Source organism: Dermacentor variabilis, chromosome 1 (assembly GCF_050947875.1).
Source record: "Dermacentor variabilis isolate Ectoservices chromosome 1, ASM5094787v1, whole genome shotgun sequence".
In the NCBI taxonomy this organism is placed as follows: Eukaryota; Metazoa; Arthropoda; class Arachnida; order Ixodida; family Ixodidae; genus Dermacentor; species Dermacentor variabilis.
The window spans coordinates 41,707,172-41,725,039 of NC_134568.1; the positions used below are offsets into that span (position 1 = coordinate 41,707,172).

The window sequence follows — 17,868 nt, forward strand, 5'->3', positions numbered from 1 at the left end:
CGTTGAACGGCTTGGCTAACGTTAGCTGGGAAACACAGTATACTAGAAAATGACTTCGAGTAAGGTAGTAAGTAACCATGTTTTTTTTACAAGAAAATCTGAGACGCACGAGTAAATCGTCTGGGACAGTTGGTGTGCAGTAACCCTGTTTTGTACGACAGAAGTGCTAAACAGTAGCTCACTATGGTGAAATACGCTAACAGAAGGCTGCTTTTCTACAACGTAAGGTTAAAAAAACACCACTTTCGGAAAGGAAAAAAAATGGAGGTGCCGGGGCTTGAACCCGGGACTTCTCGCATGCGAAACGAGCACTCTACCTCTGAGCTACACCCCCACATTTAATCTCATTATAGTAGCAAGATAACTACAGCGAAACTAGCACACATACCAGTGCATAATCTCCTGGCACCGCGATGCTTTCAAAGCTCAAGTCCTTCAAATTTACCTGAAACTCCGGCATTATTCATCCAGCCAAAGCCAGCCAGCCAACCTCAAAACTTAAGAGGAAGCTTTAGCTCGGGTGCTCCTATCTAAATACATGTAAAAGCAGAATTCGTTTTTCTCGGCCACCAAAGCACCAAATTTGACGAGGTTTGCTGCATTTAAAAGAAAAACTTAAGATCTAGTGACTGTTGGTTTCGGATTTTTGATTTAGGTCGTCAATTCTTTATTAAAAATTGGCAAAAAATGAAAATTTTCAAAAAACGAAACTATCAAGTTTACAACTCTATACCTCAGCAACGAAAATTGATAATACAATTCCGTGAACTGCATCTAATAGTACATTTAAAGCGGACAAAATTGATAGGTTACACATGAATGTAAAATAATATTGTAAAATGGAAATATAGGTTTTGCAGAACCCTTGTAAACAACGTAACAAATTCACGTAAGATATAAAATGACGTATCGAATTTGTCCGCTTTCAATGATCTGATGGATCTCGCTTACAGAACCGCAATATCTGCTCTTGATGCAGAGTTATGAATTTGTGAACTTCATGCTTCTATTTTTTTCAAACTTTCGAATTTTTGAAAATTTTTTAACAAAATTCAGGGCCTAAATAGAAATTCCGTGACCAACAGTCACTAGAATTTCACTTTCCCTGTCAAATTCAACAAATTTCATTAAAATCGGTCCAGGGGTTATCTCAGAAAATCGTTTTTGCGTTTTTACATGTATTTGAATAGGCCGCGTCGGAGTTGGGCCCGAGCTAAAGCTTCCTCTTAAGAGGAAGCTTTAGCTCGGTTTGATGATATTTTAGCCCGATTTTGATGAAATTTGTTGCATTTGAAAGAGAAAGTTAAATTCTAGTGACTGTTGGAAGCGGAATTCCATTTATGGCTTGAATTTTTCTAAAACAATTTTCAAATATTTGACCGTTTGAAAAAAATAGAAGCACGAAGTTTACAAATTGATAGCTATGCATCAAGAACTGATATCGCGGTTCTGTAAACGGCATCCATTAGATCATTCAAAGCGGACAAATTCAATATGTCATTTTACATCTTACATGAATTTGTTACGTTGGTTACAACGGTTTTACAAAAGTTGTATTTCCCTATGATTAAATTTTTTTATATTCATGTGTAACATATCAATTTAGTCCGCTATGGACGTACTTTTAGATGCAATTCACAGAATTGTATTATAATCTTTAGTGGTTGAGTTACAGAGTTGTAAACTTGATAGTGTCGTTTTTTGAAAATTTTTGATTTTCGCCAATTTTTAATAAAAGATTGACGACCTAACTCAAAAATTCGAAACCAACGGTCACTAGATTTTAAGTTTGTCTTTTAAATGCAACAAACCTCGACAATTTTGGTGCAGTGGTTGCCGAGAAAAACGAATTCTCCTTTTACATGTATTTAGATAGGAGCACTCGAGCTAAAGCTTCCTCTTAAGGGCCGAGCTCTTCCAGTTGTTCATTTTATACTCTGCAGAGGCCACGTGTGCTCTCATTTTCTACTATCGCTGAACTTTTCCCTATACTATTGGCGTTCCGCTTCACAGCATCAATAGACAGCACGCAGTGATTCTTAAGCCAAATCCGCCTCGCTAAAATGCATGAACAATAATTTTTTGAATACATATTTATTATTCGAAACGCTGAAAGAGCTAACAGAAGCAAGTGCTACTAATTACGTTGCAGCATTTCAGTGGATGCTAACTCACTGCACTATTCCTGGAAACGCTTCAGCGGATGGAACTGCGAATCGGGTTCACAAATAAAAAAAAAAGGGAGAGATTAAACTATCCTCTTTCCCGTAGTGAAGACTGCTTGCTCCTGAAACAGTGACCCGGTCGCCTCAGCAAAAATACCTAGTTTGATCAACAGTTTGAAAGCACCGAATTATTGTTTTACTGCAATGGGAATTATATTAAAACTCCCGGCGCATTTACACCATCGGTGTGCATGTCGCCGTCACCGTGATGTTCCGTATAAAGTGCAAGTGCGATGACATTGCGGCCGCTCGCCGTATGCTATGGGTGTGAATGAAAGCGTGCAAATGTGAGCCGAGAAGGATGGCGGCTCGAACTAGCGCGCGCACGGGAAGAAGGCGGGGAGAAAGCGCGCAGTCTTTCATCGCGCGTTGGTAGCAGGGGGCGCTCTACTCCAACGGAGGATGGACAAGGTTGAGAAGTGAGGGAAGCTCATAGTAAAGTTGATTATGAAGAACGACTGAGGAATATGGAAGAATGTAAATGGACTGGTAGAGTGTTCAGGTACTTGTACAGAAAATAACATTGATTCACAGTGGAGGAAAAGAACTAGGAAGATTACCAGCAAGTATGCGGCCTGTAGGGTGGGCAAAACAGCAACAAAGAACGTCAAGCGGAAAGTCAGACAGGCTGAATTAATCTCATGGGTGGCGGCAATGTAAAAGAATCCTGCCATGAGTAACTACTTAAGAGGAAAAAACGAAATTCGGCGTAAATTCTGATGGCACGTAGGACTGATGTCTTATAACACCTTTGGCAAAAGTAGAATATGGCCTCTTTGCTGGCAAGCAAGCAAGATGGTGTGAGGGAATCCGAGTCAGGTGTCGGATGTGTGCTCTCAGGATATCAGTATCTATGTAGACTGTCAAAGGAGTGTCTCCAGCAATGGCCACTGTCGCAATCGATGACGTAGTTTTGGGGAGACCGAGACAAGTTCTTAGTGCTTGTGCTTGCACACTCTGAAGTTTGCGGATATTTGTAGTGCAAGTATTTCCTAGCACATGTAAGCTGCACTGCACGATGCCCAAAAACAGTGCTTTATATAGTTGCGGGCAAATTTAATTCTATTAGATCGAGGATCATTCACCCTAAAGAAATATACACTTGGCACATGGCCAACTGCGTGGCTTCAGAAAAAAGTGCTTGCCGTTTTAAGCGTTTTCTTGGAAACCACCAGTATCTTAGATCTATATTGTATTTTCCGCTGAAAGATACACGTACAATGCAAGTCTATGCTTATTTTCTCAGAAGTTTATTTAGTATGTTATGTACGGGTATTATTACGGGTCTGTACACTCGTCTGTGAAACTGAACTTTATGTCGCGGACGAAACGAAGCACATGCTTTTATATATGCAACTGCATACACGTGCATCTTCTGTGGGTCCCTGGACTCATGTACAGAACTTTTGGATATTACTGACTGACTGTTTTAGTGATAATTTTGTACCGCATTTCGTTACCAATGTTGTGGCAATAGTATTCTTTGCCGGGCGACGAGGAGTAGCCGGTGCCACTTGAAGGCGCCATTCTTTCCTAATAAGACACGCCAATAAAAAAAGCACAAATCGAACATTAGGAATGAATAAGCACTTTGTTCGGATGTACAGGATTCTTGGGAGGCTGCGAACTATTGCTGTATATAATCGGTAAGGTCTGGCTCTCTCATAGACGAAGCCTGCTATAATGCGCAAGTCGTCATCGTTTAGGTCAACACTGTGTTCGTGGAGATGAAATTTAATGTATTTTAGCTGAGATGTTATGTTTTATTACAAAAACAGTTCACGGCTTCAAATATTCGAAAACTTTTCGGAAAATATTTGCGTTTACAAATGGTAGCAATTCAATTCGAAGACCGCATTGAATTGCTTCGCGCGCCAGACTACAAAAAGGAATTAATAGTTCAATGCGACGCAAGCGACAGAGGTATGGGCGTGGTACTTAGTCAGGTCGGCGACGATAACGAGGAGCATCCTATCCTCTATGCCAGCCGTAAAGTAAATCTAAGAGAGGAAGCCTACAGCGCTTCAGAGAAGGAATGCGCTTGTTTAGTTTGGGCCGCCCAGAAGTTGTCGTGTTACATGTACGGAGCGAAGTTCATCTTCGAGACCGACCAATGTCCTCTGACGTGGCTCAATCAAATGTCACACAAAAATGGCCGCTTGCTCCGATGTAGTCTTAATCTCCAAGAGTACAACTTCTCCGTTAGATATAAGAAGGGAAAGTTGCATAGCAATGCGAATGGTTTGAGTAGGCTAATTTGAATTCTACGTTTGAGGGTCCCGCCTAAATTTTAGGGTTACTAGTGTTAATTTTATTAAGCCAAGAAGATCGCATCTCATTTAGCAAGATTCGCTCCATGATTGCTGAATTTGTCAGCACGAAATTGCTTCAGAAATTGGCATTGCGAAATGCAGCATTTTTTTTTGTTTCTGCACTTATTTTTTTTTTTTTTTGAAGCCTATAGGGTCTAAAGTAACAGCCAATGTACGTCATCTCGGCGTAGAGCCGTGTTGTGGGGTTCATTTTGCAGTTGGTGGTCCTTGTTGGATGTTTTGGGGCGGTGACATTACACAAGTGGTCGCTGCGAGCCAAGGCATCACCCCCTGGCTACCAGGCATTCTCTTCCTGCCCAGCGGTTATCTGCGCTAGACAGTCGAGATTTTCCGGGACATGGAGGCGCTGTTAAGAACGGCGAGCCGCAGTGCAAGTTTGCCAGCCATTTACGCAAGCGGTGGCAACCTCATCTTCGAACGCCGCCGCCAACCACTGGCCATGGCGCGACTAAGTCGACTTTGTGTCGGGAACAATTCGCGCATCCTCCACTCTCCGTCGCTTTAGCTAGGATGCGTTTGACGAAGTAGGCTTTGTGCTGAAACCGCCACCGTTACGGTCTGGCCTCGTCGCCGTTGTGACTGAAGGAGTTCGACGAAGCAGGCTTTGTGCGCAACACGACAACGCCGCCCTGTTCTGCTATGAGTGGGGGAGTTGCCGCGGGAACGCCGACGAAGGCCCCTTCCCACGTGCCGACTAAGACGCAGGACAATGGCTACCCGGGCGTGCTACCCGGGTCCCCTCCGAGTTCTACAAAATTCGTGTGGTGTCGGTTTCGGACCGTGAACACGTGTGTGTGTGTGCATGTGTCTGTGTAAACTGTCCCGCGGAGAGGCGGCAGTTTACGATGACTAAACGAACGTTCGCGTCACCTTGTATCGCGGGAGGACCGAGTGTGTAAAAACTGCTGTTGTGCGGATGCTCGACACACTTAAGCAGTCACGTTGGACTGAGACACTCTCTCAAGCAGTCGTGTTAGACTGACGTACTTTCTCTCGCAGTCATGCTAGACTGATGAACTGCATGTAAATACCGTAAATAAACCCCTTTCCTCGTTCTCGGTGAGAAGCAGTCCTTCCCTTCATCATCGTCCTCAGCGTGGATAACGGCATGGGCGAGCTACCTTCGAATTGATGCCGGACTCCAATCTTGACAACGGGTTACGAGCGATGGGATTCAGCCCCCAATCCTGACACCATGGAGGCTTGGACGCCATCCCCGGGCGCTAGTGACAGCGAGCCCGAACGGACTCAGGCGCTTAGAAGGGTCGTGGACGGAGGGGGATTAAGACCCGTGGCTCCGTGTTTCGCGCCTGCGCCATCATAAAGCAGAGATGCAGACAGCCTGCTATCGGCCAGAATGCCTGTTTACTTCTACTTCTTCTTCCCCTCTCCATCCATGGAGTCCGACCGCGCGAGCCTAAGTGTGTCATTCTCTTCAATACAATATATAAATGCAAGCCTCTTCTCTTTCAAATCGCCTTTGGCATATGCAGCGCGACCCACCTCATCAACCAGCCTAGTGAATACGCATGCAGTGCTTCTTAGCGAGTCAAAATAAGAGAGTAAAAACTTGAGAAATTTTTTTCAGGAAATTTACTTAACCATTTTTTAGAACAATCCCGCATATGTGGAACTGAATCCAGTGAGCATTCTGTGCCCAATCGAAAAAACTCCTATGCGCCATATTCACTAATTCCAGTGAGCCACATTGCGGTGGCATTAAAAAGCCGTTCATTCCTATGTATCATATGCGGCCACCATGTGACATATGGAACTGTACTAGATTTTATATGTGTCCTGATATGTTTTCCATGTTTTCCAAGTATTATGTCTCCTCCATCTTTGATTAAATCGACTGTTATTTCATCTTCTCCTGCAGCTCTTGATCGTTTCATCTGGCGGCTCTTTATACGAAGTGTCTATGGACTGCAATGTCATCCCAATGTCGTGTGTAAGAATTGTAGTCGTGCATATCAAAAGGGGGTATGTCGCCTTGCCGTCGTCTGCCTTATCCACACCAAAGACGACGTTGAAAAGAGGAGCAGCTTCTCATCGGGAATGAAGGAATATAATTTACACCAGGAATAGACAAGGTTACTTCGCAACACTCTGGCGTGACTAAACTGATGTACACCGAAGGAGCCGAAAAATGTCTACCTGAATCCCCTCTGCCCTCCCTATATCTGTAGGTCAGAGAAACCGACAGGTACACCTTCCTCTAATCGGAGCATCTAAAGTAACCGAAGACTCCGCCTTCAAGAGATGGCCACGCGCAATTACATATTACCTTTGTTCACTAAACACAATGTGGGAATACCCACCGGCCTAAGCAGTTGACTACCCCAGAGACAGGAGGGAACCACTTGCTGAAGAAGGGGTTCAAACTTGCCTCACTTGACCCATATCGGCTGATTGAATGGACAATCAATTAACTGGTTCGTTTGACAGTCGTCTTGAGCGGCTAGCAATGGCCCTTACACTTGCTTTCACAGGAGCTCCTTGATCCCGTCATCGTGATCCGCGGTCGAGCAGCATCCAGAAAACACCGCTTTACAACCGCGCATTCTTCGTCAACCATGCATGTCACGCAATGCCATCACCGCTGGTCCGGTGGGGCGTGCTGACACCTTCACGATGCTGAAGCGGTTGACAGTTCGCTGATGCTACTGGCTTATCGTAGCGATGCGTTCGTCGTCACGCCGTCATCGTCACACATTCGTTGTAATTCCAGCATCATGATGCCGTCATCGTCATTCCAGCTTCTTCGTCATGCCATCGCTATCACGCTGTCGTCATCATACCATCGCCGTCGCTCCAGCGTTATCCTCCCGTTGTCGTCATGCCAGGATCGTTATTCCAGACTCGTTATATGTGTGTCATTGTTGTCATAGTGTCATCGCCATACTGTCGTCATCATGCCGTCGTGGTCGCTTCGTCGGCGTCATTTTGTTTGTAGCGATTTCAATGTGGTCATATCAGTATAGTCCTGCCCTCGTCGTCATTTCATCGTCCTCGCCGCTTCGTTGTCATGTCTTCGTGGCCGTTCAATCATCATCATTTTGTCGCAGTGATTCCGCTGTCATGTCATTGTCGTCATGACGTTGTCCATCCAGCGTCATCGCCGCAATTTCATCGTAATCATGCGTAGGATGCGCATGATCAAGAGCCACAAGTTCCTGTCGAGCGAGTCGGTTCCCGCTTATCATTTGCTGTATGCTTGCAAATGGTTGATAAACTGGAACATTGTTCTTTGCAAACACTAATGACAGGTTCGTGTAAACCGACTCCCATAGCGTGTGGGATCCGCATGTTTTCTTTCTTTTTCTCATTTGCCAGCTGAATAGCAAAGCCGGCATTGCTTGACCGCTCTCTACATGTACTTGCGGGATAAGCACGCCATGTGCACCAGAAATCTCCGGCATGCGCACTCTGGGCTCTTTTTGCGAATCTTTTCAGAGAAGCGTGTCAATTGTAATGTAAGAAAAAAAGAAAAAAAGTGGGCTTTGATAGAAGAAGCAATCTCCGGTAGCACTCGCCTAACCTTCCAGTTTCTGACCGGCTGTGGGATGTAAGTCAGGAAGAAAAGGCAAAGATGCCATTGATAACAGTTTTTGGACTGGAAAACAACACTCAAGTGCTGAAGTCCCACGCTGCTCGTTTTGACTGTCTGACGCACAACAGCCAATTTGCGGAGCGGTGAACTTGTACGGAACTATGCCGAGCAAGGTTTCCAAATTAAAGAAAGTTATATCTCCCCTAAAATAAACATAAAAATGAGGTAATTACATAAAAGAAACGCCAAAAAACAAGCTATCTTACGCGCTTTCTATGATATTTTCAGATGGAGCGCCTCGTTGCGAAAATCACGCCTAAAACTGAAGGAAAACCAACATTTTGGCACGTTTGTCATACTTTTGCCAAAAGTTCGTAAATTGTACTGGCGCCATCAATTTTAACTTGAAGTACAGCCCTAGGACAGTGAAGTAAAATAATTACGATGAACAAATGAGTAGGTATTTCGCCAGTGAAGCATAGCCAACTTGGCGAGATTTTTTCAACATTTCTAGCTCCTTAAGCTGCGTTTCCAACTGAAGCTTCCCATAAAGACCAGTGCATATTGACATGTGCTTAAATTGTTTATGTTCTTGGTGACCGTTCTCGAGATAATTTTTGTTACAGTGTTATCGCTCAGCCCCAGACGCGCAACGGACATTTCTGTATCGGCTAGATATATTATCGCTGATTTTATCTGTTGGCTATCGTTCACCCGACCGTGTAATCAGATTGAATTTGCGATACGAATTGTGCAGTACTTTCTGAAAGGCATGCAGCCACCAGCAACTACGCCGCCATCTTGGACAAGTGATGTACAAAAGCAGACGTGCTTGACCCACAGAACCAGATTTCGACGATTGGCGAGTGTGCTCTCCACTCTCAATGTGCTGAGCAATAATTTTTTTTTTTGCTGGGCGCAGGTTCGTCCAGTGAACAGTTAGTTTCGTAACTTGCGTTGCACACTGTAGTTCATTACCGTCGCTAAAACGTGACAGTATTGAAGATAAATCATTGTAGGTTCAGCGGACGAAGTAGGGCAGCATTGTGCACTAAAATAAGTTTGGTATTAATTTTCTAGCGGAACCATGTTTCAAGTACTTTAGTAAGCTTAAGGAAAATATCACGTTACACAAAAACATATAAGGTATCCCAGCTAACGTTAAAGAAGTATGGGGTTTTACGTGCCAAAACCACTTTCGGACTATGAGGCACCCCGTAGTGGGGAACTTCGAAAATTTCGACCACCTGGAGTTCTTTAACGTGCACCTAAATCTAAGTACACGGGTGTTTTCGGATTTCGCCCCCATCGAAATGCGGCCGCCGCGCCCCAGCTAACGTTATCCAATATGTTCAATAAAATAAAATATTTCAAAAAACACGGTACAAACTACGATTATAAAATCTACGATGTTTGGTGTTCATAGACACTGACGAGTTAACACCGCAGTTCTTATAACTGCAACTCGCACTGTGTTTTTTGAATAATTTGCTTCGTTGAACGGCTTGGCTAACGTTAGCTGGGAAACACAGTATACTAGAAAATGACTTCGAGTAAGGTAGTAAGTAACCATGTTTTTTTTACAAGAAAATCTGAGACGCACGAGTAAATCGTCTGGGACAGTTGGTGTGCAGTAACCCTGTTTTGTACGACAGAAGTGCTAAACAGTAGCTCACTATGGTGAAATACGCTAACAGAAGGCTGCTTTTCTACAACGTAAGGTTAAAAAAACACCACTTTCGGAAAGGAAAAAAAATGGAGGTGCCGGGGTTTGAACCCGGGACTTCTCGCATGCGAAACGAGCACTCTACCTCTGAGCTACACCTCCGCATTTAATCTCATTATAGTAGCAAGATAACTACAGCAAAACTAGGACACATACCAGTGCATAATCTCCTGGCACCACGATGCTTTCAAAGCTCAAGTCCTTAAAATTTACCTGAAACTCCGGCATTATTCATCCAGCCAAAGCCAGCCAGCCAACCTCAAAACTTAAGAGGAAGCTTTAGCTCGGGTGCTCCTATCTAAATACATGTAAAAGCAGAATTCGTTTTTCTCGGCCACCAAAGCACCAAATTTGACGAGGTTTGCTGCATTTAAAAGAAAAACTTAAGATCTAGTGACTGTTGGTTTCGGATTTTTGATTTAGGTCGTCAATTCTTTATTAAAAATTGGCAAAAAATGAAAATTTTCAAAAAACGAAACTATCAAGTTTACAACTCTATACCTCAGCAACGAAAATTGATAATACAATTCCGTGAACTGCATCTAATAGTACATTTAAAGCGGACAAAATTGATATGTTACACATGAATGTAAAATAATATTGTAAAATGGAAATATAGGTTTTGCAGAACCCTTGTAAGTAACGTAACAAATTCACGTAAGATATAAAATGACGTATCGAATTTGTCCGCTTTCAATGATCTGATGGATCTCGCTTACAGAACCGCAATATCTGCTCTTGATGCAGAGTTATGAATTTGTGAACTTCATGCTTCTATTTTTTTCAAACTTTCGAATTTTTGAAAATCTTTTTAACAAAATTCAGGGCCTAAATAGAAATTCCGTGACCAACAGTCACTAGAATTTCACTTTCCCTGTCAAATTCAACAAATTTCATTAAAATCGGTCCAGGGGTTATCTCAGAAAATCGTTTTTGCGTTTTTACATGTATTTGAATAGGCCGCGTCGGAGTTGGGCCCGAGCTAAAGCTTCCTCTTAAGAGGAACCTTTAGCTTGGTTTGATGAAATTTTAGCCCGATTTTGATGAAATTTGTTGCATTTGAAAGAGAAAGTTAAATTCTAGTGACTGTTGGAAGCGGAATTTCGATTTATGGCTTGAATTTTTCTAAAACAATTTTCAAATATTTGACCGTTTGAAAAAAATAGAAGCACGAAGTTTACAAATTGATAGCTATGCATCAAGAACTGATATCGCGGTTCTGTAAACGGCATCCATTAGATCATTCAAAGCGGACAAATTCAATATGTCATTTTACATCTTACAAGAATTTGTTACGTTGGTTACAACGGTTTTACAAAAGTTGTATTTCCCTATGATTAAATTTTTTTATATTCATGTGTAACATATCAATTTAGTCCGCTATGGATGTACTTTTAGATGCAATTCACAGAATTGTATTATAATCTTTAGTGGTTGAGTTACAGAGTTGTAAACTTGATAGTGTCGTTTTTTGAAAATTTTTGATTTTCGCCAATTTTTAATAAAAGATTGACGACCTAACTCAAAAATTCGAAACCAACAGTCACTAGATTTTAAGTTTGTCTTTTAAATGCAACAAACCTCGTCAATTTTGGTGCAGTGGTTGCCGAGAAAAACGAATTCTCCTTTTACATGTATTTAGATAGGAGCACTCGAGCTAAAGCTTCCTCTTAAGGGCGGAGCTCTTCCAGTTGTTCATTTTATACTCTGCAGAGGCCACGTGTGCTCTCATTTTCTACTATCGCTGAACTTTTCCCTATACTATTGGCGTTCCGCTTCACAGCATCAATAGACAGCACGCAGTGATTCTTAAGCCAAATCCGCCTCGCTAAAATGCATGAACAATAATTTTTTGAATACATATTTATTATACGAAACGCTGAAAGAGCTAACAGAAGCAAGTGCTACTAATTACGTTGCAGCATTTCAGTGGATGCTAACTCACTGCACTATTCCTGGAAACGCTTCAGCGGATGGAACTGCTAATCGGGTTCACAAATAAAAAAAAGGGAGAGATTAAACTATCCTCTTTCACGTAGTGAAGACTGCTTGCTCCTGAAACAGTGACCCGGTCGCCTCAGCAAAAATACCTAGTTTGATCAACAGTTTGAAAGCACCGAATTATTGTTTTACTGCAATGGGAATTATATGAAAACTCCCGGCGCATTTACACCATCGGTGTGCATGTCGCCGTCACCGTGATGTTCCGTATAAAGTGCAAGTGCGATGACACTGCGCCCGCTCGCCGTATGCTATGGGTGTGAATGAAAGCGTGCAAATGTGAGCCGAGAAGGATGGCGGCTCGAACTAGCGCGCGCACGGGAAGAAGGCGGGGAGAAAGCGCGCAGTCTTTCATCGCGCGTTGGTAGCAGGGGGCGCTCTACTCCAACGGAGGATGGACAAGGTTGAGAAGTGAGGGAAGCTCATAGTAAAGTTGATTATGAAGAACGACTGAGGAATATGGAAGAATGTAAATGGACTGGTAGAGTGTTCAGGTACTTGTACAGAAAATAACATTGATTCACAGTGGAGGAAAAGAACTAGGAAGCTTACCAGCAAGTATGCGGCCTGTAGGGTGGGCAAAACAGCAACAAAGAACGTCAAGCGGAAAGTCAGACAGGCTGAATTAATCTCATAGGTGGCGGCAATGTAAAAGAATCCTGCCATGAGTAACTACTTAAGAGGAAAAAACGAAATTCGGCGTAAATTCTGATGGCACGTAGGACTGATGTCTTATAACACCTTTGGCAAAAGTAGAATATGGCCTCTTTGCTGGCAAGCAAGCAAGATGGTGTGAGGGAATCCGAGTCAGGTGTCGGATGTGTGCTCTAAGGATATCAGTATCTATGTAGACTGTCAAAGGAGTGTCTCCAGCAATGGCCACTGTCGCAATCGATGACGTAGTTTTGGGGAGACCGAGACAAGTTCTTAGTGCTTGTGCTTGCACACTCTGAAGTTTGCGGATATTTGTAGTGCAAGTATTTCCTAGCACATGTAAGCTGCACTGCACGATGCCCAAAAACAGTGCTTTATACAGTTGCGGGCAAATTTAATTCTATTAGATCGAGGGTCATTCACCCTAAAGAAATATACACTTGGCACATGGCCAACTGGGTGGCTTCAGAAAAAAGCGCTTGCCGTTTTAAGCGTTTTCTTGGAAACCACCAGTATCTTAGATCTATATTGTATTTTCCGCTGAAAGATACACGTACAATGCAAGTCTATGCTTATTTTCTCAGAAGTTTATTTAGTATGTTATGTACGGGTATAATTACGGGTCTGTACACTCGTCTGTGAAACTGAACTTTATGTCGCGGACGAAACGAAGCACATCCGTTTATATATGCAACTGCATACACGTGCATCTTCTGTGGGTCCCTGGACTCATGTACAGAACTTTTGGATATTACTGACTGACCGTTTTTGTGATAATTTTGTACCGCATTTCGTTACCAATGTTGTGGCAATAGTATTCTTTGCCGGGTGACGAGGAGTAGCCGGTGCCACTTGAAGGCGCCATTCTTTCCTAATAAGACACGCCAATAAAAAAAGCACAAATCGAACATTAGGAACGAATAAGCACTTTGTTCGGATGTACAGGATTCTTGGGAGGATGCGAACTATTGCTGTATATAATCGGTAAGGTCTGGCTCTCTCATAGACGTAGCCTGCTATAATGCGCAAGTCGTCATCGTTTAGGTCAACACTGTGTTAGTGGAGATGAAATTTAATGTATTTTAGCTGAGATGTTATGTTTTATTACAAAAACAGTTCACGGCTTCAAATATTCGAAAACTTTTCGGAAAATATTTGCGTTTACAAATGGTAGCAATTCAATTCGAAGACCGCATTGAATTGCTTCGCGCGCCAGACTACAAAAAGGAATTAATAGTTCAATGCGACGCAAGCGACAGAGGTATGGGCGTGGTACTTAGTCAGGTCGGCGACGATAACGAGGAGCATCCTATCCTCTATGCCAGCCGTAAAGTAAATCTAAGAGAGGAAGCCTACAGCGCTTCAGAGAAGGAATGCGCTTGTTTAGTTTGGGCCGCCCAGAAGTTGTCGTGTTACATGTACGGAGCGAAGTTCATCTTCGAGACCGACCACTGTCCTCTGACGTGGCTCAATCAAATGTCACACAAAAATGGCCGCTTGCTCCGATGTAGTCTTAATCTCCAAGAGTACAACTTCTCCGTTAGATATAAGAAGGGAAAGTTGCATAGCAATGCGAATGGTTTGAGCGCGCTAATTTGAATTCTGCGTTTGAGGGTCCCGCCTAAATTTTAGGGTTACTAGTGTTAATTTTATTAAGCCAAGAAGATCGCATCTCATTTAGCAAGATTCCCTCCATGATTGCTGAATTTGTCAGCACGAAATTTCTTCAGAAATTGGCATAGCGAAATGCAGCATTTTTTTTTTGTTTCTGCACTTATTTTTTTTTGAAGCCTATAGGGTCTAAAGTGAGAGCCAATGTACGTCATCTCGGCGTAGAGCCGTGTTGTGGGGTTCATTTTGCAGTTGGTGGTCCTTGTTGGATGTTTTGGGGCGGTGACATTACACAAGTGGTCGCTGCGAGCCAAGGCATCACCCCCTGGCCACCAGGCATTCTCTTCCTGCCCAGCGGTTATCTGCGCTAGACAGTCGAGAATTTCCGGGACATGGAGGCGCTGTTAAGAACGGCGAGCTGCAGTGCAAGTTTGCCAGCCATTTACGCAAGCGGTGGCAACCTCTTCTTCGAACGCCGCCGCCAACCACTGGCCATGGCGCGACTAAGTCGACTTTGTGTCGGGAACAATTCGCGCATCCTCCACTCTCCGTCGCTTTAGCTAGGATGCGTTTGACGAAGTAGGCTTTGTGCTGAAACCGCCACCGTTACGGTCTGGCCTCCTCGCCGTTGTGACTGAAGGAGTTCGACGAAGCAGGCTTTGTGCGCAACACGACAACGCCGCCCTGTTCTGCTATGAGTGGGGGAGTTGCCGCGGGAACGCCGACGAAGGCCCCTTCCCACGTGCCGACTAAGACACAGGACAATGGCTACCCGGGCGTGCTACCCGGGTCCCCTCCGAGTTCTACAAAATTCGTGTGGTGTCGGTTTCGGACCGTGAACACGTGTGTGTGTGTGCATGTGTCTGTGTAAACTGTCCCGCGGAGAGGCGGCAGTTTACGATGACTAAACGAACGTTCGCGTCACCTTGTATCGCGGGAGGACCGAGTGTTTAAAAACTGCTGTTGTGCGGATGCTCGACACACTTAAGCAGTCACGTTGGACTGAGACACTCTCTCAAGCAGTCGTGTTAGACTGACGTACTTTCTCTCGCAGTCATGCTAGACTGATGAACTGCATGTAAATACCGTAAATAAACCCCTTTCCTCGTTCTCGATGAGAAGCAGTCCTTCCCTTCATCATCGTCCTCAGCGTGGATAACGGCATGGGCGAGCTACCTTCGAATTGATGCCGGACTCCAATCTTGACAACGGGTTACGAGCGATGGGATTCAGCCCCCAATCCTGACACCATGGAGGCTTGGACGCCATCCCCGGGCGCTAGTGACAGCGAGCCCGAACGGACTCAGGCGCTTAGAAGGGTCGTGGACGGAGGGGGATTAAGACCCGTGGCTCCGTGTTTCGCGCCTGCGCCATCATAAAGCAGAGATGCAGACAGCCTGCTATCGGCCAGAATGCCTGTTTACTTCTACTTCTTCTTCCCCTCTCCATCCATGGAGTCCGACCGCGCGAACCTAAGTGTGTCATTCTCTTCAATACAATATATAAATGCAAGACTCTTCTCTTTCAAATCGCCTTTGGCATATGCAGCGCGACCCACCTCATCAACCAGCCTAGTGAATACGCATGCAGTGCTTCTTAGCGAGTCAAAATAATAGAGTAAAAACTTGAGAAATTTTTTTCAGGAAATTTACTTAACCATTTTTTAGAACAATCGCGCATATGTGGAACTGAATCCAGTGAGCATTCTGTGCAAAATCGAAAAAACTCCTATGCGCCATATTCACTAATTCCAGTGAGCCACATTGCGGTGGCATTAAAAAGCCGTTCATTCCTATGTATCATATGTGGCCACCATGTGACATATGGAACTGTACTAGATTTTATATGTGTCCTGATATGTTTTCCATGTTTTCCAAGTATTATGTCTCCTCCATCTTTGATTAAATCGACTGTTATTTCATCTTCTCCTGCAGCTCTTGATCGTTTCATCTGGCGGCTCTTTATACGAAGTGTCTATGGACTGGAATGTCATCCCAATGTCGTGTGTAAGAATTGTAGTCGTGCATATCAAAAGGGGGTATGTCGCCTTGCCGTCGTCTGCCTTATCCACACCAAAGACGACGTTGAAAAGAGGAGCAGCTTCTCATCGGGAATGAAGGAATATAATTTACACCAGGAATAGACAAGGTTATTTCGCAACACTCTGGCGTGACTGAACTGATGTACACCGAAGGAGCCGAAAAATGTCTACCTGAATCCTCTCTGCCCTCCCTATATCTGTAGGTCAGAGAAACCGACAGGTACACCTTCCTCTAATCGGAGCATCTAAAGTAACCGAAGACTCCGCCTTCAAGAGATGGCCACGCGCAATTACATATTACCTTTGTTCACTAAACACAATGTGGGAATACCCACCGGCCCAAGCAGTTAACTACCCCAGAGACAGGAGGGAACCACTTGCTGAAGAAGGGGTTCAAACTTGCCTCACTTGACCCATATCGGCTGATTGAATGGACAATCAATTAACTGGTTCGTTTGACAGTCGTCTTGAGCGGCTAGCAATGGCCGTTACACTTGCTTTCACAGGAGCTTCTTGATCCCGTCATCGTGATCCGCGGTCGAGCAGCATCCAGAAAACACCGCTTTACAACCGCGCATTCTTCGTCAACCATGCATGTCACGCAATGCCATCACCGCTGGTCCGGTGGGGCGTGCTGACACCTTCACGATGCTGAAGCGGTTGACAGTTCGCTGATGCTACTGGCTTATCGTAGCGATGCGTTAGTCGTCACGCCGTCATCGTCACACATTCGTTGTAATTCCAGCATCATCATGCCGTCATCGTCATTCCAGCTTCTTCGTCATGCCATCGCTATCACGCTGTCGTCATCATACCATCGCCGTCGCTCCAGCGTTATCCTCCCGTTGTCGTCATGCCAGGATCGTTATTCCAGACTCGTTATATGTGTGTCATTGTTGTCATAGTGTCATCGCCATACTGTCGTCATCATGCCGTCGTGGTCGCTTCGTCGGCGTCATTTTGTTTGTAGCGATTTCAATGTGGTCATATCAGTATAGTCCTGCCCTCGTCGTCATTTCATCGTCCTCGCAGCTTCGTTGTCATGTCTTCGTGGCCGTTCAATCATCATCATTTTGTCGCAGTGATTCCGCTGTCATGTCATTGTCGTCATGACGTTGTCCATCCAGCGTCATCGCCGCAATTTCTTCGTAATCATGCGTAGGATGCGCATGATCAAGAGCCACAAGTTCCTGTCGAGCGAGTCGGTTCCCGCTTATCATTTGCTGTATGCTTGCAAATGGTTGATAGACTAGAACATTGTTCTTTGCAAACACTAATGACAGGTTCGAGTAAACCGACTCCCATAGCGTGTGGGATCCGCATGTTTTCTTTCTTTTTCTCATTTGCCAGCTGAATAGCAAAGCCGGCATTGCTTGACCGCTCTCTACATGTACTTGCGGGATAAGCACGCCATGTGCACCAGAAATCTCCGGCATGCGCACTCTGGGCTCTTTTTGCGAATCTTTTCAGAGAAGCGTGTCAATTGTAATGTAAGAAAAAAAGAAAAAAATGGGCTTTGATAAAAGAAGCAATCTCCGGTAGCACACGCCTAGCCTTCCAGTTTCTCACCGGCTGTGGGATGTAAGTCAGGAAGAAAAGGCAAAGATGCCATTGATAATAGTTTTTGGACTGGAAAACAACACTCAGGTGCTGAAGTCCCACGCTGCTCGTTTTGACTGTCTGACGCACAACAGCCAATTTGCGGAGCGGTGAACTTGTACGGA

The 17,868-nt window shown here is 44.3% G+C and overlaps 2 non-coding genes across 2 annotated transcripts; both read right to left on the minus strand.

The window, feature by feature from the left end:
• Positions 1 to 262: 262 nt before the first annotated feature.
• Positions 263 to 334, minus strand: TRNAA-CGC (transfer RNA alanine (anticodon CGC)). The gene has a single exon. It is a non-coding gene; the product is annotated as a tRNA-Ala (tRNA).
• A 9,533-nt stretch (positions 335 to 9,867) lies between these two features.
• TRNAA-CGC (transfer RNA alanine (anticodon CGC)) lies at positions 9,868 to 9,939 on the minus strand. Its single transcript has one exon. It is a non-coding gene; the product is annotated as a tRNA-Ala (tRNA).
• Positions 9,940 to 17,868: the final 7,929 nt, after the last annotated feature.